At 36.9% G+C, this 23,970-nt stretch overlaps 1 protein-coding gene across 3 annotated transcripts in view; it reads right to left on the bottom strand.

The window, feature by feature from the left end:
- The window catches only part of GALNT13 (polypeptide N-acetylgalactosaminyltransferase 13), a 491,703-nt gene that overhangs the window by 438,673 nt on the left and 29,060 nt on the right, over nt 1–23,970 (bottom strand). For all 3 annotated transcript variants that reach the window (XM_070422971.1, XM_070422970.1, XM_070422972.1), the window contains exon 2: nt 12,272–12,342. The gene's annotated coding sequence lies outside the window, so the exon portion shown is untranslated. The remainder of the gene's footprint in view (nt 1–12,271; nt 12,343–23,970) is intronic.

Below are 23,970 nucleotides of genomic sequence, written 5' to 3' on the forward strand. Positions count from 1 at the left end.
TTCACACTTTAACATATATATGGCATACTTCAAGAGTTTCAAAGGTGGCAACAAGATGAGTAAATGTATCTATACTAATAAAAGGATAATATGCCAATTAGACCAATAGACCAAACGTCCTTCCGGACAAAGCTGCAGCAGCTGCGAGGGCCGAGGAGGGCAGGCAGCCGTGGCAGCTGGCAGTGGCAGCAGCAGCAGGGTGATGGGGGCAGCGCCTTCTCCTGATCAGCCCAGTTGCCTCCCATAGAGGGAGGCCAGACTGGGACTTAGGCCCGCTCTCCCCAGGGATATCCATCAGTAGGATAGCCATCAGTAGGATATCCCCTGAGGGCTCCCAGACTGTGAGAGGGGGCAGGCCAGGCTGAGGGAACCCCCGCAGCAAGTGCACGCATTTTCATGCACCGGGCCTCTAGTATACACATAAAGAAACAGAGGGTAGATGTCAAACTACAGCGGGAAGGCCGGGGAAGGTTAGGGGGGGAGGGTAAGAGATCAACCGAAGGACTTGTATGCATGCATCTAAGCATAACCAATGGAAACAAGACACTGGGGGGTAGGGGAGGCTGGGGGAAGGTCAAGGGGGGAAAAAGGAGACATATGTAATATTCTTTGTAATACTTTAAGCAATAAAAAAATTTAAAAGAAAAAGAATGTAAGCTAGATGTCAAATTGGGGACAAAATTAATCTCTAGGCTTTTATCACAGAACAGAGTATCTTCTTTCAGACTGAGCACCTCTGTTGCATCTAATTAGTTTAACAACAGGAACTATCTTGCCATATGTCAACGATGCTTTTACTATCAACGTGCTGTTTACAGAGAAGGAGCCTTAACTGTCAACTCAAACGGGCAGACTGAAGAGAGCAGGCAGCATTAACAGTCACACCTGCAAATGATTTGCTGTTGCAGCCTCGCTGGATCACAAGCGTAATATCTGGAAGATCACATCTGGAAATTTTCCTCAAGGAGATGCTTCACACATAAAGTCGGAGACATGCCTGCTGACCTGGCCTCTGAGGAGTGCACGAAATAACCCCCTCCTTGCCATGATTTCCTGTGGCAGGTGAATAGGTTGACAAAATCTAACCTAAACTTTAAAACAGGGATCCTTAAAAGCTTGATTTCATTTCATTCTATTTGTAAAACGTCATCATACAATCTCCATACCAGAGACCAAGGGCATTTACTGTACTTTACTTACAGAACCTCTGAGAGCTTAGAATTGAACTTGTCCGGTTTTTTAAAGTACTTTTATATTGTTCTTATTTCATTTGATCCTCAACATGGCTTTGATATACACTTCCCATTTTATAAATTCTCAAGACCAGAGAATTTAAATGACTTGTCCAAAGTGACACACTACATTTAAGCCAGCAATCTTCACAACCAGTTGGAAGCTCGTTTTCTAACATACAATACCATGTTGTTCAATTAATATCTACTGTTTTGTTTCAGAACTAGGAAAACTTCTCAAAAAAGCCAGTTCCTATAAAAATTCAACTCTGATTTTCATAAATAAGTGTCACCTTGTTTGCTGGTGTTTAGGATCAGAGGAGACGATATGCACAAGAGAATCTGTCTAAGGCAAATAAAAATGCACAGCACTGTGTTGCTTTAAAGCTATCAAATAGGTGGCAAAGGTTAACTTGTCCACCTAATTGATTTGTCAGCTGACAAAACAGGTCCAGAGGGTTATAATGACTTTCACAAGTTTCATACCTTCTAATGGCAGAATTCAAATGGAACTCATTCTATCTACTTCTTGCTTTGACATTATATAAGTGCTACTATATAAGCCTGAATATTGAGCAATATTTCAGTAGAGTTGAAAATATTAAAATAATATAAAGAGCAGAAATTGAGATTCAATTCCATATCAAAGATAAAGCTTTACCCAAGAAAAACAAGGTAAATTGCCTTTTTAGACTATCAATCAGTATTAGGCATGAATAGACTCTGTCCCCTCAAATAACTGAATTTTTGTTAACATAAGGGGGGTAAAATAAAAGAAACAACCTACTGAACCCCCTCTGGGATAGACCTTTTGCATATATTATAATATTCAACTCACCAAAATGCTTCAAGATAGTTATTACTATGCCCTTTCACAGCTGAGAAAGTAGACACCGTTAGTATAAGACCTTGCTCAAGGTCACAACACTAGTAATTTGCAGAGCTGAGATCAGAACCCAGCTCTGTTTAATACAAGAACCTGTCTATTTTACCTCACACCATCTTGCCTCAGGGATGAAATTACTTCATCCTCATCCTCACAAGGAACATATTCAGAGCAGTTGTGTATGCTGCCAGAACACTACATGTAACAGCTCTCTTTGCAACAAAAAGTAATGGTTAGGTAGAAAATATTGGGTGAGGTTTCCAGGGAATCTCTTTGAGGGTAATAAATTAGCTGGTAGCATGCCCCTTTGTCATTGTATTTTTTTCTTCATTTTTGTTGCATAGAACCAAATATGATGGCTAGGCTCCAGTAGTCACTTAAGCCAGTGGGAAAACCTTGAGGATGAAATCTTATGGCTAAGATGGTGGAAAAACTACATGAGGTAACTAGATTCTCTAATAACCAAGGTACTCCAATTCCATTGAGTTGCAATTCCTCACAAAACTATAATAGCAACAACTCATATTTGTGTAAAAAGGTTATTAAAAGAAGCTCTGGTAAACGCATACTAGGTCATTTAAGAAGAAAAAAGAATTCATCTTGCTTTCGAAAACCAACTGTAGTTAAAATATATATGAAAAAAATGTAGTTTTTCTTCCATTTAGACAGTAGAAAACCATAATAGAACATTGCTCTTATCCTAACCATGAGAAAAAGGACAGATAATCTGCAAAATAACTTTTGTTGAGCCCATCAGAGAGCTGGGGTTACAAGGCCAAGAGATTAATTAACTAAACTTCAAAGGGTAACAGCCACCCTGAGGAGAGACAGGACATAAACCACTTATTTCACTTTTGCTAGAACATGAGAAAAATAGGTACACATTGTAAAAGTTGGTAAGAAGAAAACAGGTAAAATTTAAAAAAAAATGAAACAAAACTTCAAGGCTAGAATGGGCTAACAGAACACTATAGACACCCTGGGATCCACTCATTCATAAGCTCTTTTTTTCATCTACTGGCCACTCAGAAGAAAAACTTAAGTCAGGACAGAACACCAAAGACAGCACTTCAGTGTGCAAAGGCACAACATTCTTTCTGATTCCCCAGACTCTCTCTAACACAAAGGAAAATTTTGTCTTTTGGGACCAAAAAAACTCACACTCCCAGTGCCCTGGAAAAGATCCATAATTTCTGTGAAAGAGGTAGAAGCAAACGTTTTCTAGCCCTGCTGGAGGGGCAGGTAACTCTCTTGGGCCCAGAATCTGACACTAATACAAAGCAGACATCTGCTATCACTAGGGGAAGAACAAGACGCTCCCACCAAAGAACCCTATGGAGTCAAGGAGGCATTTTGGCTGGGGGCCATGGAATGGGTAGGAATGGTTAAAGAGCCACACACCTAAAGCCCAGGCACACAGCACAGTCTAAGATGAAGACTGGAGCCAAGGAACCTAGAGTCCTCCTAGCCCAACAGGAACACTGCACCAAATAATAAGCAACAGCCCTCTACCACTGGGGGAAATCCAACAGTGTGACCAGAGGCTTCCTCTGTTGTGCAAGCTTGTGGGAAATGCTGAACGGGGAGGGTAGAGAATAAACACAGAAAATCCCCTGACATTCCAGGTCCCACACTAAACACAAGGAAGTAACATCTCTGCTGCTGGAATTTAAAATCTGAAAAAAAAAATCCATTTAAATAATCAGATTAACAAAGTAAAACAGAAAAATTATTGTATAATCTCAGCAGACACAGAAGAAGCTCCTGATAACACTCAAATCCAAATTACGATGAAAAATCCCAGCAAAGTCAGAAATAAAAATAAATTTCTAAATCTATTTTATGTTATTGCCAAAAACAATTACAATAAAATCATTCTTAATAGGAAAATGGTAAAAGTATTCCCTTTGATTTGAAAATAAGAATTTTCACTTTCCCCACTTCATTCAACATTGTGCTGGAATTCTAGCCAATGGAATAAGACATGAAAAAGAAATAAAAGTATAAAGTTTGAGAAATACTAAATAAAATTATCATCATAGACAACATCATTTGTTATGTAAAACATCCAAAAGAATCTACTAAGACAACATTGGAATTAATGATTTTACAATCTGCTTTATGCAAGGTCAATATAAAAAATTACCTTTAAACTGCATAAAACTTGTAGGAACAAATCAATCACAATGTACAAGACCTCTATGCAGAAAACCATAAAATATGATTGAGATAAATTAAAAAGAACTGAATATATGAAATATACACGACGTTGACCTATAAATTAAGTCAATATTGTAATTATGCAATACTTTACTTAACAGTAAATTGAATTCAATCTCAACTGAAATCACAACTTTTTTGTCAAACCTGACAAAGTAATTCTAAAATTCATATGAAATAAGGCAAAGTCAAAATGCCTTAAATAAAAACATGGTGGCAGAACTTGTTTTAATAGATATCATGAATAATAAAAAAGTAACCATAATTAAAATGTGCTACAAGTAGTAAGAATAGACTAATAGATGAATTAAAAAGAATAATTGGCCCCCAAAATGCAGACATATATTGACATTTGATTTAATATAAAGATGGCATTTAAGAACAGTAGATGCAGAAAGTTTTCAGTACGAATCTGTAACAACTGGATATTCATTAGCAAGGAAAATAGAACTTGACTTCTACCTCAAACTATTCACATAAATCAATTGTAAGTGGAATTACCTAAACGTAAAGTGGCAGAAAAATAATTAAAATTAAAATTAGAAACTCTTCCTCATCAGAAACTCCATTAAGAAACCGAAGAAGCAAGTCACAGGGGGTAAAAGGTATTTGCAAGATTTAATTGAAAGGGGTTCTTAATCCAAATATAAATAATATCTGCATATTAACAATTTAAAAATCAACACAATAGAGAAATAGGCAAGACAAACAGGAAACTTACAGACAATAATATTGATATGGCAATTAAATCACATTAATTCATGAGCAAAATGTAAACTATACTTTCATGAGAATTACTAAAATTAAAAGGACTGATTATTCCAAGTACTGATAAAGATGAAACAATGGGAACTCTCATACACTACTAATTGGAGTTGGTATAACTACTTTGAAAAACTGGCATTATCTACTAAAATTGAAGAGTTACATAGAATAAAACTGAGCAATTTCATTGTTAAATATATATCTAATAGAAATGTATGTACATGAGCAGCAAGAAATATTTAAAAGAATGTTTGTAGCAGCATTAGTTATAAGTGCCCAAAATCAGAAACAGCCTAAGTGTCCTTCAACAATATCTACACTAATAAAAGAGAAGCATGCAAATTAGTGTTACTCTGCTACGCCCACCAGCCAATCAGAGTGACTATGCAAATTAACCCAACAAAGATGGCAGTTAATTTGCATATGCAGGCACGGGAGCGAAGACTGAAGGCTTCAGCCAGAGTGAAGAATGAAGACTGAAGACTGAAGACAGAAGACTGAAGACTGAAGACTGAAGACAGAAGCCTCACTGCGGCCAGAGGAGAGAAGCCTAGCCTCACTGCGGCCGGAGGAGAGAAGCCTAGCCTCGAGGCTTGGCTTCTCCGCTGTGGCCGGACCAAAGGCCTGGGTCCCGGGTGCCAGAGGAAAACCGGTGCCAGCAGCCAGGGGAAGGAAGGCCTATTGCACGAATCTTCATGCAATGGGCTTCTATTAATGAATAAAACTCTGTAGTATCCTATATAATAAAAGGATAATATGCAAGTCAACCAACCGGCGTAATGACCGGTCGCTATGACACGCACTAACCACCTGGGGACAGATGCTCAACACAGGAGCTGCCCCCAGCATGCCAACCTCTCGGTCCCTAACCCCAGCCGGTGAACAGGGAACCAGGGATGGATGGTGGCGGGGAGAGGGGCTGGCTGCTGGCAGCCAGGAATGATGGCCCTGATTGCAGGCCAGGGCTAGGGACGTTGTGCGCTGAGACTCTAGTTTTATATAATGGAATACTACATAGCAATTAAAATTAAGAAACTGAACAAACATATTAATGAAAGTTAGAAATATATGTTCAGGGGAGAAAACCAGACCCAAAGGAAAGCACATTATATGATTATTATGTACATAAGTTCAAAAATAAAGCTAAAACAAATTTTGTATTTAGGGATACATGATAAAATGCTACAACTAATAAAAAGCAAGGAAGTGCTTACTAGAAAAGTCACAAAAGTGTTATCTGTCAGGGAACTGCAGATATTTGGGAGGCAGAAAGAGCAGGTTTTCTGGAATGCAGCATGTGTTCTATTCCTTAATTTCTTTGCCTGTAAAAATCATTGTTTTGTCCCTTGAATACATAAAAATTCACAACAAAAAGGCTTAAAATGGCAAAAATTCTGTAATTAAACGTTATGACAGATGAGATAAAGTACAATGAACATAACTAACATCAATTGAGAGTTTACTGTGTTTCAGAAGCCACTTTAAGTGCTTTATCTCATTTAACCTTTACAATGTTCAGGAAACATAGTACTACTATTATAATATTTCAACACATTTCAAAGGTAAGAGACTGAGGCACAGAGAGCTTACATAATTGACACAAAGTCACACAGCTAAAGAGGCCTCATTTGGAATCTGGACCATGCCTTAGAATAGTTCTGAAGCCCATGCTGTTGAGCTGCACATTATGCTGCTTTTTCCAATGCAGAACAAAACAAATACTCTTTATGCTGGGTGCTGATTTTCTCCCCTTGTCAACGTTATTGTTTAGCGTGATAGGTAAACTAAGTCTAAAATAATTGGTCTTTCATGGACCCAAGATATTAAATCTTTAATTTAGCACTCTAAACTTCTTTCATGTTAAGCTCTCCTAGGGAAAGAAGACAAATCATATGAAGGTGACATATTTACTAGTCTAATTTAAAATTGAGCAATATCATAAATTACTCTGCTCCTGTTGCCAAGCATTGAAGTGAAGGTATACAAGCCATCCATCACTAATCATAAGGTATATTTCTTCCTAAAGGTCAAATTTTTCTCCCCACCCAAAGACGTAACTTAAAGACGGGATGAACTCTGGGTGGGGGGGACCTGATCTTACCAATGATCTCTTGGTAAGATCATTTTCTGGTTCAATCAAGCTGGAAATTCGTTGTGGTTTTTTTTTTTTTAGAAAAATGGTATACAGTGGTTAACTGCAGCAATATGGAGCTTGGCTGACTGGACTTAAGTATCAGCCCTACCATTTCTTATTTAGTGGGGGGAAATATAATGCTGTGATAGAATTAGATTTGTGTTTTAGACCTATCATATTGGCTATGAAGTGAATGGCTGCCTCAGTTTCCTCTTGTGCAAATGTAGATAGTGTTAGCATCTACCTCTCAGAATTGTTTGGAAGTTACATTAAATAATAAATATAAATAATTTAAAGTAGAACCTAGTACATAGTAAATGCCACTCAAGTGTTATTATTATTATTCCTAGACCCTATTTTTTTCAAAATCTCACCTGCACCTATTGCTTCCTCTCCATTCCCACTGCTATGACCTCATGTCTTACCTCATCCATTCATTCCTATGTTACTCTTTTTTCCTAAAATTGTTTTTCTTGTCTACAAGTCTTCCAGCTGGAATCCATCGTGAAGACAACCCCTGTCTAGTAGTCAAAGAAGAAACTTTTTGTTCACACAATTGGCCTTTGCAAAATACTCTTTGTTTTTTTTTAATTGCCTACCAATTAAATTTAAATTCAAATTTCATATTCTGATTATCAGTATTTTATATAACCTAGCTCCAGTCTTATTTTCCAGTCTTACCTGGTTTTAGCCCAACATAAGAAACTCATTTTGTTGCCAAGCTAAATAATTCTAACCATGGATAGGGACCCCTTAATGTAAAGTCTGGCTCTTTACCTCTGAACTTGGGGATGCCATTTCCTTGACTTCTCTGTTCCACCTGCATCAATATCTAGTGCAAATGCAACCTCCATGATGAAATCTTGAACCAATGGGGTTGAGAATTACATATCCTTTCTTAAATCTCCTCGAATGCTTTATTTTTCATCTATATTAAACCTTTTCAAATTATTTGTAATAGCTTTATTAATTTGACTACTTTAGACTACTCTCCTAATACCATAATCTAATAACACATCATTCACTTTATTTATGCCTGGGCATATTTTATTTCCTCAAATTGAAGACAGAATTTTTTTTTTTGAAAGTCATTTTTCTCTTTCCCTTCCACTTGCTCTAGTACTTACTAGCAAGGTGCCTCTCTTATTATAGGAGCATGCGGTAAATATTTATTGAATTAAATGAAATAGAATTACTAAATGTAACCACTAGCTTTGTCTTTCAGAGACCAAATCTTGAAATGGAAAGCAAAAGCATTCTGTAAGTCTTTTAGTTTTCTAAAATAAAGAGTAATGTGAGAATGCAGAAGACTTGACCCCTTCATTTTGAGAGCAATAATATTTTACAGTGTGAAAATATCCCTCAAGTAAAATGTTGCTGATGGTTTGTTCTAAGCAGCGGTGTGTAAAGGGACTGGGATCAGAGGATGACTGAACTGGAAGAAAATGAAGACCACCAAAGACTTGAAAAGGACAAGTAGCAGTGTGGCCAAAGTGTTGGCAGGATGTCCCTGAAAGCTGATACACCTGAGGATGGCAAATAGGGACGAGAAGGAATCCGTCAAGGTGAACTCTACATTTCAAACTTCTCTGTGTTCCTCAAGTGGCTGAAGGACTGCAAGAAAAGGGCATGGTCAGTCACTTCAAATTCTGAAAAGTAAGAGTAATAAAAGCATAAGATATGGTCCCAAACCTTGGGGAAGGAGCTTTTTTATTTTTTTAAATTTTCTTTACTCAAACAGCATTTTTTAAGGTAATTAGTTCAGGATTGCTGGGTGGTCCTATCAACACATAATATAAGGCAATCATCGTATGTTTCGGTTGAAAACAAATCATGCTCTATTTATTTATTAAATAATTCATATGTCTGACCTGAGGTTTAGGAGCAGTGTTTTATGCAAATAAAAGAAAGTCAGATCAGCCACAAAATTTTAATATTTAACAGCCAGGTTAAGGGGATAAGAAAAGAAGGGTTAGTCCTGGTTGGTGTGGCTCAGTTGGTTGACCATCGTCCCATGCACCAAAATGTCGCAGGCTCTATCCCAGGAGGCACTTGCAGGAGGTGGCCGATCAGTGTTTCCCTCCCACATGGATGTTTATCTCTCCCTCTCCTTTCCTCTCTTTCTAAAAAGTCAATAAAAAACTTTTTTAATTTAAATAAAAAAGAAAAGAAGCTTTAGAATTAGATTGATCTCAAGCTTCATTTCCATGAATGATAGATTTAAACTTTCTGTGTTACATTTTTCTCATATGAAAAATGGAGATAATAATATAGCTACTTCATGGTATTATTGCTTAGATGAAATGAGATTTTGAATGTAACGTATATGCTAAACTTCCGCTGGAATTAAATGCTTAATAAATATAAAATTATTTAAAAAATGCTTAATAAAATTATTTTCTTCTCCACATTCCTCAATTTCCATAAATTGTTTCATAAAACATTGGGTGAGATTATTCCCCCAAATTATTTGACAATCATTTCATTATTTTCTTTACTTCATATTTATGTTTGCCCTGTCTTCTTCTTCTTAAAAACACAAAACAAAAAACATTTTGGATTCCCTAAGCACCTAACAACTGCCCCTGTTTTTTCCAAAAAGCATATAAACACTTTCAACCTAGAAATATAGTCAACACACAATAAGATAAATATGTATGCTAATTTTATACACTGTTTACAGGGTGGGGCAAAGTGAGTTTACAGCTGTGAGTACTCAAAACACAGAGTTTATTATTGTCTTATTATTTATTAATCATTGCATTATTTTCCATACAAACATCTGTAAGCTTACTTTTGCCCCACCCTATATATACCTGATGTTTGACAAAATGGTATATTTCATTACTAATGGTTGAAAGAAGTAAAGATGTCTACTAAAAAGCACCTTGCTCTGTTTATAAAGAAGACTGAAGTTTACTTTCTATTTGAGCATGTCAATCAGCAGTGATCACTGAATACCTTTGCTGTGTACTTTATATGACATGATTCTGAGGCTATGATGCGTATTAACAAACATACTGAGTTAATATAACTAAAAATATCAATTCCAACTTAATAGCCACTAACATTTATTGAGCATTTACTCTATACCTGGAACTGTGCTATATTTTACATGCATTATCTCACTTGCCACAAATGAGGTAGTTCCCAATCTTATATCCATTAAAAAAAAAATTAAGTAATTTATTCAAAGTCACACAGCTGGTAAGTAATAAATCCAGGATTTAAAGCCAGGTGGTCTGATCCCAGAAATCTTAATCCACTATACCAGTGGTTCTCAACCTTGGCTGCACATTAGAATCACCTGGGAATCTTTCTAAAATCCTGATTTCTGGGCCTCATCCTCCGGAAATTCTGTTTCTTTGTTATGGGGTGGGGCCACAATATTAGTAACAAAGAAACAGAATTTCCAGAGGATGAGGCCCAGAAATCAGGATTTTAAAAAGATTCCCAGATGATTCTAATGTACAGCCAAGGTTGAGAACCACTGCACTATACTATGCTGCCTTTTTTTAGAGTAGTTGCATTTGGAGACAATAACTAAGCATCAATGCTGCCATCATTGATTCTACTTTTATTGAGAATTATATTTTAAAATTCTCCTACAGATCATCCCACTTCATCAAACAAGGAATTTGAGCAAATGGAGGCCAGGAATCTATGATTATATGATCCCTTCCAGTTCTAAAATAATAAAATGGTAGCATTTAATGGTGTACTTGTATTTACTGAATGAAAGAAGACTCTTGAAGAACTTCAAAACTCTAATTCTAAACACTTTTTATCCTATATAATAAAAGCCGAATATGCTAAGTATCCAGTCATCCGATTGTCCATTCAACCAATCAAAGCGTAATATGCTAATGATATGCTAAGTCCACTTAACCGCTCGCTGTGACATGCACTGACCACCAGGGGCAGATGCTCCGACTGGTAGGTTAGCTTGCTGCTGGCGTCCAGCCGATGGAGACTGAGCAAGATGAGCCGGACACGCCCTGGAGCCCTCCCATGGTCCCTCCCTGGCTGGCCAACTTCCCACATCCCTCCCTGGCCCCAGTCGTGCATCAGTGAGGTCCCTCGGCCTTGCCTGTGCCCTATCACAATCCTGGCTGAGGGACCCCCCCCCCCACCCTGAGTGCACGTATTTCGTGCACTGGGCCTCTAGTAAAAGAATAATTTAGGCAATCTATGTACTCTTTCTTTAAGGAAGTTGCATTTCACTTATTTCCTTCTAGTTCAAAGCGGTTCAAGTTAGGATTAGAAAGCATAATTTGAAATGAAAGCAATGACATGATTGACAAACAGGAAAAAAAACAAAAAACCTGCAACATTTTCAGGATAATGCTTAAGCAATACAAAAACCCAAAGAACTAATCAGGACATGTTTGCACTCTTAAAAACATCCAGGCTCTTAAATAAAAGTTATTTAACTTTTTCTGCTACCGAAGGCATATTTTTTTAAAAGTCTTATGTCCAATGCCCAGATTCATCACTTTGAATAGATATTGAGCAAGGCATTAAAACTTCTTGAGTATCAGCTTTCTTATTTAAAAAATAGAAATAAAAATAATAAACTTAAAATATTTGGGTAAGAATTAAAGCTGCAACGTGTAAATTGCCTGATATTGAGCAAATCGGAATACTAGCAAATCCAAATACTCAGCAAATCTTAATACTTAATACTCCTTTTAAAACTTCCTTATTAACACTGGCTAAAATAACATTAATTATTTTCTTCACTCTTCTCAATGTACAATGCAGAGGAAAGCAATCTTAAACAATATGTGAAAAACATTATTGTGTGCATTATGTACATAGAACAATAGTACAATTCAGCTATTAGACATCTTAAAGTTATACAACTTAATTCCAACTAACCAACAGCTCGAGTTTTTATCTTTTTATATAGTTTTTCTCAATATTCACAAATATCAAGAACTGTAAATAGAAATGTGTTCTTTTATGACAGTCTGCCAAATTCATTCAGCATGACTGAAATTGAGTGAAAAAATAGAAATACATATTACTTACTGTATGTGGCGCTTGGCAATTTCAAAATGATTTGCAAACATTCATCCTCAAAATACTCCTACAAAATGCATCTGTGAAAAGAAAAGAAAAAAGAGTAAGCAATTTGCCAAGGACACAGAAATACAAATCAGACCAACACACACTGAGACACTACATACTTAACATACTGAAATAAAATTTTGTGAAATATAGATTATGTATCTTACAAAACATAATAGGCTGATGAACAGGAATATTCCCAACTGTTCTAAACATCAGTCAAGGAGGTCACTCTTGGGTAAGAGGCAAGAGTCTGCACACGGATTCAGAATCATATAGAAGAAGCACAATGCCCCCAGGACATGGCAGAACAACTTAAAGCAATTCACAATCATGAGATGTCTGTAGCTAAATGCAATTGGAGATTTGATGTGGTTATTAAAATAATTCAAGTTTTTAAAATGCACCTTTGTCTAACGTATTAAGATCTCTGATGGAGAAGTTTGCTTGATTTACCCAGAGAATTGCACCAATTCACTTTGTAATTGCATGTCAATTTTAATTGAGGACCACACACTGAGAAAAAAAGTAGGAATGCTACTTGCATGCCTCACAAAAATACACAAACATCCATTTTCTTTTTTTCAGAAAGTCAACGTAATTATAAGGAGAAAGTTATTTAATAAGATTTTATTAATTAATTTGTGTGTTTTTTAAAGGAGGGATGTTGGGATGAGCACATTAATTTCAAAGCTCAATATATTTCACCATAAATAGGATTTTATGTTTGGGGGTATACTGTTTTATAAAAGAACTGTTCAAAAGAAACAAAATAATATACAACCTAGTGACATTTAAAATAACCCTTTAAGGTACAATGTGCTTTTTCGGATAGATCAAACACACGATGGACAATACAAGTAAAATTCCCCTAAGCAGCAAGCACCTTTAGAGTAACATTAGTTCTCAGCAACCAACAGAATTTCTGCCCAGAGAGATGTGGTTCTTTACAGTACTAAGTAGAAACACCAGTTTATTAATACAGATGGTGTGCTTTCGTGTTCACCAAAACCAGGTGTAATCAGTTCACCAAACAGAATAGACAATGAGCTGGATGTCTAATTTATCTTCCTGGAGTATTAAAAAACAGGGTGGCAAAGGCCTCTACCTGGCATAGGAATGAATGATTTTACTTTTGGTTCACGCAGAGCTTCTCAAACAAGAGAAAACTATATATGTAATTAGCAAATTTATATTTAAATATCAAAGATAAATCAAGAGCCCAGCTAGTGTGGCTTAGTTAGTTGAGCATCAGTCCATACACCGAGAGGTCCCTGGTTCAATTCCTGGTCAGGGCACATGCCCGGGTTGTGGGCTCAATCCCAGTAGGGGGCATGCAGGAGACAGCCAATAGATGATTCTCATCGATGTTTCTATTTCTCTTTCCCTCTCTCTTCCTCTCTATAAAATCAATAAAAACATATTTTCAAAAGAAGTAAATCAAGAAATTCATAAGAAACTATGTCTTTTTAAATTTTTATTTTTCTAAGTTTAAAACTTAAAGCTTAATAAAAAAGCAAATTCATATTCATATATAATTTCAATAAACTTATAAAGCAACTATTAGCAGATCTGTATGTTTCTTTACACTTTAGCATATTCATTCGTGTGGGCAAGAGAACTAAAGTTAACACTAATTAGGTGACTTCCACAATTTGACACAACTGGTAAGAGGTGATCCTGGGGCAGTGATGGCGAACCTATGACACGCGTGTCAGAGGTGACACGCGAACTCATATTTTTGGTTGATTTTTCTTTGTTAAATGGCATTTAACTATATAAAGTAAATATCAAAAATATAAGTCTTTGTTTTACTATGGTTGCAAATATCAAAAAATTTCTATATGTGACACGGCACCAGAGTTAAGTTGGGGTTTTTCAAAGTGCTGACACACCAAGCTCAAAAGGTTCACCATCACTGGCTCAGAATCAGTTTTTCTGACCCAATTACTTCTCACTACAACACCTGTGAGTCCCTCCATTGCATCCAGAGTAGAAGTTGCAAAGTGGAGTGTAATAACCAAATCTGGCTTATTGACATGGTTTGTTTATTCCACATCATGGATTCAAAAGTATTTTTTAAATATTCAAAAGTGGAATATTTTTCATAAGAATCCTCGTTTTTAGCTTTTTGAAAGAGCAAAGATTTTGTTAGGCTGAGCCTCCAGAGAACGTAGAAATTGTTGTCTCTCTTGGATGAGACATACTTTCTGCCCTCAGCTATTTCCTACTTTTGCAAGCTGTCTTCTACTCTTCCATTTTCAAACATCAGTGTTTTGTTCCTGATCCCTGCATACCAACTACAATCGGACCTCTTTACTATGAAACTGGAGGAAGGACTATCCTCAATGAGGCTCAAAATGCTTATTTCATTAGTTGAAGCAACTGCTTAAAACTACATTTCACTGGTTTTTATACTCAGGTGTTATTGATTAGTTAGTTACCTTATTTTAATCTAATTACATTTTTTTAAATTTCATGAGTTTGAATGTCCATTTGTCTAAATACACATTTGATCATTTTTAAAGCTAATGGAGAAATTTACAAACACAATTGATTGGTCCAAATCAAAGAAGTTATCTCCAGTAATGATTTTACCATGCATACATCTTTCAGAGACTTCCTGGATTGACAAATATGCCATTTGATAAAAAAAATAATAGAGAAAAAAACCCTTCAATTTAACTAAATAAACTGGATTAACACTGACCACAAAAGATAAGGTTATTCAATCCACACTTTCTGATTACACCATGGCATGTTTTAAATAACTTGAAATAACAATGTTTTGTAGAATGCTTTAAAAATATGGAGCTAGAGTTCTGGGTAGTATTAACAGCAGAAATGTATTAAACATTTCACAAATTGAGCAAAATATATACAGTCAACAAATCAAAATAAACAAACAAAAACCCCCACACAAATCCTAGATCTTTAGCATAACTTGAAGTTTGAGAATAATAAAAACGTTAAATTACTTGTAAACAGAAAATTAAACAGCAATTTCTAACAGAGATATCTTTCCAGCTCCACTATGTATTGCAGAGATCTAAGGGGGACAGAAAAATCTATGAGGAGGAGAAAAGAGGAAAACAAATGTTCTAATACCAACACAAAATTTACTCTCAGAAAGTCCACTGATACTATTAAAATACTGAAAAACTATCCTGGCATAACAGACATAGGAAGGAGACATATATGGAATCCAAGGTGGCAACATTTTCTCTGGCATTTAAAAATGATGGGGATATGTCCAAAGGACATAGGCTGTAACTTCTAAAGCTCTCAGCAGTGAAATGTTGGACAATTGGGAAATCAAAATAATTAATAACCATAAAGAATTAAAATCCATGACAGGCAATAAAATATAAATAAAAATAAAGTGTATAAGGAATTGAAAATTCTTCTTTTGCATAGCATGCCACTTATAATATAGATGTACTGATAAGAGTTAGAACATCACCATTAAGCAAACATTATAGTTAACTTGTGTATCTGCCAAAAATGCATAACCTGAATTAATCATTAGGAAATAGCAAGCAAACCCAAATTGAGGAATGTGAATATTATCTGGCCTGAACCTACTGAGGAAAGTCTGAAAATATGTGGCATGACCTCTTCAAATTCAAAGTCATTAAAAACTGAGGAACTGCTCCAGGCTAAAGGAAGATTAAAAGACAGGACAAACAAATGCATGTGTGATCCTAGATGCACTTTGAGTTAAATAACAATATTTTGTTAATAATGTCTTATTTTCCATAATTATACTCTGGTTATACAGGACAATATCCTTATTCTTAGAAAAAACACACAAGAGCACTTCAACTCAAGAAGCATGATATCTGTACCTTATTCACTGTTTCATGTACTCACAACTATAGTAATTGCAAACTTTCTGTATGTTTGAAACCATATCCAAATTTAAAATTAATCAAAACAACAATGAGGTATCATCTCATACCTGTCAGAATGGCTATCATCAACAAATCAACAAACGACAAGTGCTGGAGAGGATGCGGAGAAAGGGGAACACTCGTGCACTGCTGGTGGGAATGCAGACTGGTGCAGTCACTATGGAAGACAGTATGGAGTTTCCTCAAAAAGTTAAAAATGGAACTCCCATTTGACCCAGTGATCCCACTTCTAGGAATATATACCAAGAAACCAGAAACACCAATCCCTATGTTCATAGCAGCACAATTCACCATAGCTAAGATTTGGAAACAGCCTAAGTGCCCATCAGGAGATGAATGGATTAGAAAACTGTGGTACAACTACACAATGGAATACTATGCTGCTGTAAAAAAAAAAGGAATTCTTACCATTTGCAACAGCATGGATGGAAATGGAGAGCATTATGCTAAGTGAAATAAGCCAGTCAATGAAAGAAAAATACCACATGATCTCACTCATTTATGGATAATAAAGACCATTATAAACTGATGAACAAAAATAGATACAGAGGCAGAGCAGCATCGAACAGACTGTCAAACTACAGCGGGAAGGCCGGGGAGGGTTTCGGGGGGGTGGGGGAGGGAGGGTAAGAGATCAACCAAAGGACTTGTATGCATGCATATAAGCATAACCAATGGACACAAGACACTGCGGGGTTGGGGAGGCCAGGGGAATGTCAAGGGGGGAAAAAAAGGAGACATATGTAATACTCTTTGTAATACTTTAAGCAATAAAACAAAAATTTAAAAAAAAGAATAAAGGTAGAAATAAATAAATGCTTTACTTTCATTGAGATATCTTGGGATCACAGGAAAGTTGTCAAACATAAATCAGTGAAGGGTTTTTAAATAGAGAAAAAAAAACATTTAGAATAAATCATAATCATTGCCCAATGTTGTTGGACAACTAGGATAAAGAACAAGAAATTCAGAAATATATTTTTTTCTGTATTTTATATATTATATACTTTTATATTTTAATTCCTTCACACCGGATGGCTTTTGTTGTGTTGGCTGTTGTCATTTTTTCATTTGACAACCTAAGGGAAAAAAGGTCAGTGTCACATATTGCACATTTTGAAAATTCTTGTGGCACACCAGTTGAAAGTTGCTGCCTTAAGATAAAATACCCAGAAGGGGAATTACTATATTAATAGCATGAGGCTATTAAGACATTATAAACTATATTTTATTAGTACAGATGCACACAACTTCATATTTTAACAATCCCACAATCAGGTTCTATTTTACAGTCACTGTAGCCAATAGCATTTGTGACATAAAAAATATTTGCTTATCTATGCCCCAATTTGTTCCTGGCTCTTCATATTGTCATGTCTTAAATTGAGTGTTATGCATTCTTGTATTACACATGTTGAGTTTAATGATCTTTTTCAATATCTTCAAAGAGATTATCCAACAATTTAACATTGGAATAAAAAGTTGTTTATATGGAAACAAAGCAGCTTTACTAAAGTAATTATTTTTGGAGGAATTAACACATGTCCTTTTTTTTTTTTTAACAAAGCAACAGCCAAGTATTTTGCAAAACCTAAAGATTAAAAATACCTACAAACAGATGAACATGCATTAGTCTTAAAACTGAGAACATACAAAGGATTGATTATTCCATGATGAGTAATGTAAGTGAAGGCAGGAAACACTATAGATCCCCCTGAGTCATCCAAACAGCTATAATAGGTCTCATTTCTAATTTACAGCAACAAGGTGTCAGAATGCCTAGATATTACCATATTTTTGCACTACATATACGATTTACATTCCATTACACTACATATTACCTTTTTCTTTTTAAGTGCCATTTTAATCAATGGTTCTCATCGATCTTCAACTTCAGCCACTTTTCTTGCTTCCTATATTCACTTGGAATTCTTGTAAATTCCTACAGAGTTAGCAACTTCCCTACTCTATAGCTTCCATGTTTTGTATTCTTAAATTCTGGATATAAATACAAATATCATTCAGTATAAGCACCCAATAAACCCTTCTGGTGTTTGACATGGTCTGTCCTGGCAGGTTACTGACTCAATGACAAATAACAAGCTATGCCTCCCTGTACACAAAATTACATTTTCTCTACTGGCTGATGAGAACAGTGTGTGAGGCAAAAACTAAACCTTACTAAAGTGAAGATATATGAGCTGTTATTTTAAATTTTATTTTTAAGTTACAGTTTATAGTCAATATTACTTTGTATTAGTTTCAGGTGTACAGCATAGTGAAGATATATGAACTCTTTTGCTTCCCCTCATATTTAAGTCCTGTCATTGTGTCAGAGAACAAAATTAGATTAACTCACAGTGATTTACTTCTCTCAAAGTCATGCTGGTTGTTACCCCCATTTGTTCTGATCTTTGAGATATATGAAAACCAAATGCCTTTTTGATTTATGTCTCTATTTTTATCTATATCAAAGCAAAATGATTAACATATAACTTCTAAAGTCATCACTAGTCTGCCCTCCTCTCCCATTTTCATTTGGACTTCAAAAACCCTAAGCTCATTTTCTATTGTAAATTTGACTTGATCATAATCTTATGATAATTTCAATTGTGAAAGGTATGACAAATCAGAATCTCCAGAATCCTATATAATAAAAGCCCAGTGACCAAAATGGCAGAACAACTAACGATCAGGGATGTGGCCAGCCTGCAAACCTCCCACAGCCCCTCCACCCTGCTGTCCCCACCTCCCACCCCCAGTGGGGACCCCTTCCACGATCAGAGGCATGGCTGGCCAGGAAACCTCCTGTGGCCCCTCATCGTGGCCAGACTCACCCCCCAGCAGGGACCCCCCACCCCAATCCAGGGCCCCCATCAGGGCAGGCCGGCCAGCCCCCACCTGTGCACTGGGCCTCTATCCTTTAAAAAGGGTAATATGAAAATTGACCCTAACAGTGGAATGATCAGAACGACTGCTCGACCAGTCACTATGAGACCCACTGACCACCTATTGGTCCCTTTCCCCGGCTGTCAGGCTCCGATCACCTGATGGCAAATGGGGAACTGGGGGTGGGTAGCAGGGGACATGGGTGGTTCCAGGCCAAGGCCCCCACCCCACCAGTCGCCCCCCACACAGAGGGCAACCCGCAGCAGGAGTAGGGCCGGCAAACAGGCAGGAACAGCCGACCTCTTTGTTCCTCCCCCTGCTGGCAGGCTCCAATCACTGATGGCGAACGGGGAACCGGGGGTGGGTGGCAGCGGGAGGCAGGGCTAGCTGCGGGCAGTCAGGGAAGATGGCCCTGATTGCAGGCCAGGCCTTGGGACTGTACCTGCGCATGAATTTCGTGCACTGGGCCTCTAGTATTGTACATAATTTAAATATAATCCTCTTGAAGTTTACTAGACAACTTGCATCAGTATATAATTCCATATTGAGTCGACTCCAGGATTAAATGCCTTGACCATGACCTAGGACACCCTCGCCCCTTGATTTCTGGCAGTGTGTGACAGTGTCTACATTGTGGTGTTCCCTAACTGGAAACTGTTTCATCATCCCTTTTATATATCCATCCAGTTGAAGAGAAGTGGAGATCTGTTTCCTAACTCAAGTGGGTTCTCAGTCAGTACTTTGTTCCCTTTTTTTTTTCATTGAATGTTTACAGCTGGCAAATTGTTCCACATCCACCAGTCTCTCTATATAAGTGGTTCTCAACCTTCCTAATGCCGCAACCCTTTAATACAGTTCCTCATGTTGTGGTGACCCCCAATTTCATTGTTATAAATCGAACATAATGAAAGCATAGTGATTAATCACAAAAACAATATGTAATTAAATATGTATTTTCTGATGGTCTTAGGCGACCCCTGTGAAGGGGTCGCAACCTACAGGTTGAGAACCGCTGCTCTATATAAAGAGGTGTGAATGCTTTCTCCTTATTCACCTGTTCCTATTTACCTGAAGAGAAATGAAAAAAATGTTTGTTTCTTCATCCTCTGAGATGAAGTCTTGCTTAACACACACCACCCCACCTTCAGCAAATATACACTAAAGCATAGAATATTTTACATCCTTCACATCATTATTCTTAATCTCTATAGAAATTTTACTTTTTCCTTTACATATCCCTATCTTTTCACCACTTCCACGAAGCTATTCTAAGAATTAAAGAAACAGGCAAAGATTCATGTTCAGAGAACTTCATCAGTGTCATTTATAATATTTATAATTGTAAATCCTTAAAAGCAACTGGAGTGTCTAACAATTATGGATCAACGAAATAAGTTGTGAGTAAACTCATGACTCAAATAGTATTTATTTACATGTAGAAATCTTCTATCTATATTTTAAAATAATATAAATACTTTCTAAAATAATATGATAGATAAGGTAGCAAATATGCAAATAACCCTATATAATTAAGAGCTAATATGCTAATTAGATCAAACAGCCAAAGGAGCATCAGACAACCTTCTGGATGAAACTGGGGCTGCAAGGGCCGGCCAAGGCTGTGAGGGGCTGTGAGGGCCAGCTGGGGCTTCGAGGGGCTGTGAGGGCCGACCAGGGCTGTGAGGGCCAGCTGAGGCTGTGAGGGGCTGCAAGGCTGCGAGGGGCTGTGAGGGCCGAGTCCCTTGCATGAATTTTGTGCATCAGGCCTCTAGTTATAAATATATGAACATATATTTACATATATAAATATATGTATAAAATTCAGAAAGACTGAAGGACTATGTAACAAAGTGTTATCTCTGAATGATGTAAAAATATAATATTAATTTCTATTTTTCTCCTTTTCTTAATCTTTCAAATCTCCTACCAAAAAAATATGTATGTCATGTTATAAAATCCAAAAACAAATCGTTTAAAAATTCAGGAAAAAAGCAACACAGTTCATAAATAAGAATGAAATAAACAGCTGTATATCAGACAGAACTTCAGCATTAAAAGAACTAGAAACTATTGGGGAATAACTAGGCAATTAGAAATTATCAAAAAGTTAATAAAATATGATTTTGATGTGACATGGCTAAACCTACCAGTTCCCTCACCAATATCTATTCTCTCCTCCCTTAGCTGCTAAGTGCATTTTGATGCTCGCTAGCCTTTCCTGCCCAAAATGTAGATACAGTGGCTGAAACTCTAGCAGCTATTTTCAGTGCATGAATCTTAGAAAGGCTACAAGGATCCAAGATCCCTAGTGACATTAAAGAGCCATCTTATCAGACTTATGCACCTTCTTGAACCCACAATTTTGATGATTTTGTGGTGATTATCTTTAGATTAGATAACACTAATATTCTTCTTTATTTTTATTTTTATTGATTTCAGAGAGAGGGAGAGAGAGAGATAGAAACATCAATGATATGAGAGAATCATTGATCAGCTGCCTCTTGAAAGCACGCCCCCTAATGGGGATGGAGCCGCAACCCAGGAATGTGCCATGACTGAAAATCGAACCATGACCTTCTGGTTCATGGGTTGGCACTCAACGACTGAGCCACACCAGCTGGGCAACACTAATATCCTTTTATACCCACCATATTCTAGAAAAAGATACCAGAAGTGTCACAAAGATTCATTCAATAGATCATCAGTAACATCATAAGTCTTTATCCTTCTGAATCAATAGTTAACACTTTTTCAAGACATTTATTGAATGACTGACTATATTGTAGACTTTGGTAGATCTTAGGGGAATTATAAAAAAATGTGATGCCAGCTCTAGCCAGCATGGCTCAGTGGATAGAGTGTTGGCCTGCAGACTGAAGGATCGCAGGTTTGATTCCGGTCAAGGGCATATGCCCAGTACAGGGCATGCAGGAGGCAGCCAATCAATGATTCTCTCTCATCATTGATGTTTCTATCTCTCTCTCTCCCTCTCCCTTCCTCTCTGGAATCAATAAAAATATTTTTTTTAAAAATATGTGATGCCAGTTCAATTCCGGGTTTCAGCACCAAATTAAAAAATGCCTCCATTGTGAAATAGCTTACAATGTAAAATGAGAGACATATGAGGATACAGCTAACTATGGTGATAATGTGGTATAAGGTAGCAACATCAATAAGAACAAAGTGCTAAGGAAACAGGAAAAAAAAGAATAATTCTACCTTAGAGATTTGGGGAAAATACTTTAAAAAGCGTTGCCACTTGAGCTGACTTGAAATGAGGAGATAGGTAATTGAAAGCTGAAAAGCAGTGAGAGCAAGAAACACAGAGTCATGGACATTCGTGCCATATCCAGGTTATGGAGAAGTAACTGAATCCTGCAAATACTACATTAAATGGAACCAAAAGATGAGATATGAGGCTGAGATGGTCATTTGGGGTAGATTTCTATGAAGGATCTTCAATGACATGCTAAAGGATTTAAAATTTAAACTGAAGAGTTTTCAAGGGTTTTTACAACCAGGAGTTGTATGCTGAGAACTATATTTGGAGAGACCCCTCTATTGGCAATGTGGAGTATGTAAGGAACTACACACTGGGAGCTAGCTTTATTTTAGAGAAAAAGGTTGAGTGCTGGGTTTAGACTAGGCAAAACCATGACTGATGGCGGGGGGGGGGGGGGGGGGGGGCAGGGCCACCCCTCAAAATCCCTTTCAATCTTAAACTCTGTAACTTATGTCCCTTGTGAACCAAAGGAGTTCCAGACTAATTCTTAGAAATGACAGAGGTGGCAGGACTCTTGAATCACTTCAGTGAAAACCATAAAGACATTGCTATTTCAAACACCCACTGAGTTTGACAACAAGTATATAAAGTGCACAATCTTTGGCCAGCTGACAATGGAATCTGAGAGAAAAAAAAATCACAAAGAAGATATTAATATAGCACAATGGAAAGACATATTCAATTACCCCACTGGGAAAGCCAGATAGAAATTTGACTGACCTAAATCTTTGGGCCTGCATCATTTTCCAAAGAAGCGTCAACTGCTTTGGAAGTCCCAGGGGACCTATCAGTACATGGGCAATCTAATTAAATGCATGTAGTAAGGATTTAATCGTGTAGAGCATTTCTCTAGGTACAGCACAAAGAACTGTGTTAAACTGCCTTCTTGGGTTTCATAATGTACAAAAAACAAATACATGCGGATATGCATCTATAATTTAGGAAGATGGATGAAAGGATTCATTAAACTACAGGAACGGGCATATATATATATATATATATATATATATATATATATATATATTTTACATGGAACGCTTCATGAACATCAATAAATAGGACAATTCCCTGATTAGTTCCATTTCAAGGGGAAACATGACTAAAGGTGAGAGAATAAATGCCAGTGACCAGATCTCACTCCTGAGGTTTATTGGAAGAGAACAGGAAAACTCTGCCCTATTCAGTTTTAACAGCACTGGAAGCCAAGGTCAGTGAAGCAGTCCGAGGCATAACATGCCACAGGACTGCAAGTACTTTAAGGGAGGAGAGACAGGCCACCATGGCACTGCATCAATCTGGGGATATAAGCTCCTTTTCTTTCCTTCCTTCCTTTTTTTTTTATTGGTGTTGGTGTTAGGCCACTCCAATAAGCACATTTGGACTTGCAGAGAGAGATCTATATGTGGGTGTCAGCAAAAAGGTAAAATTCATGAAATTTCTAATCAACAGAAGACCTGAACCTGGGTTGAGAAAGTTAGCAGGTGAAAAACTTAGAAATGGGGGTACCGTGTGAATTTTGCCCCTGAGATTAATACAGGGTGTGTGACATCAGAATTCTTAAGTCCTCTGAATGA

The sequence above is a fragment of the Myotis yumanensis genome, unplaced genomic scaffold (genome assembly GCF_028538775.1).
Source record: "Myotis yumanensis isolate MYYU_CA2020_CCGP unplaced genomic scaffold, mMyoYum1.0.hap1 SCAF_8, whole genome shotgun sequence".
NCBI lineage: Eukaryota > Metazoa > Chordata > Mammalia > Chiroptera > Vespertilionidae > Myotis > Myotis yumanensis.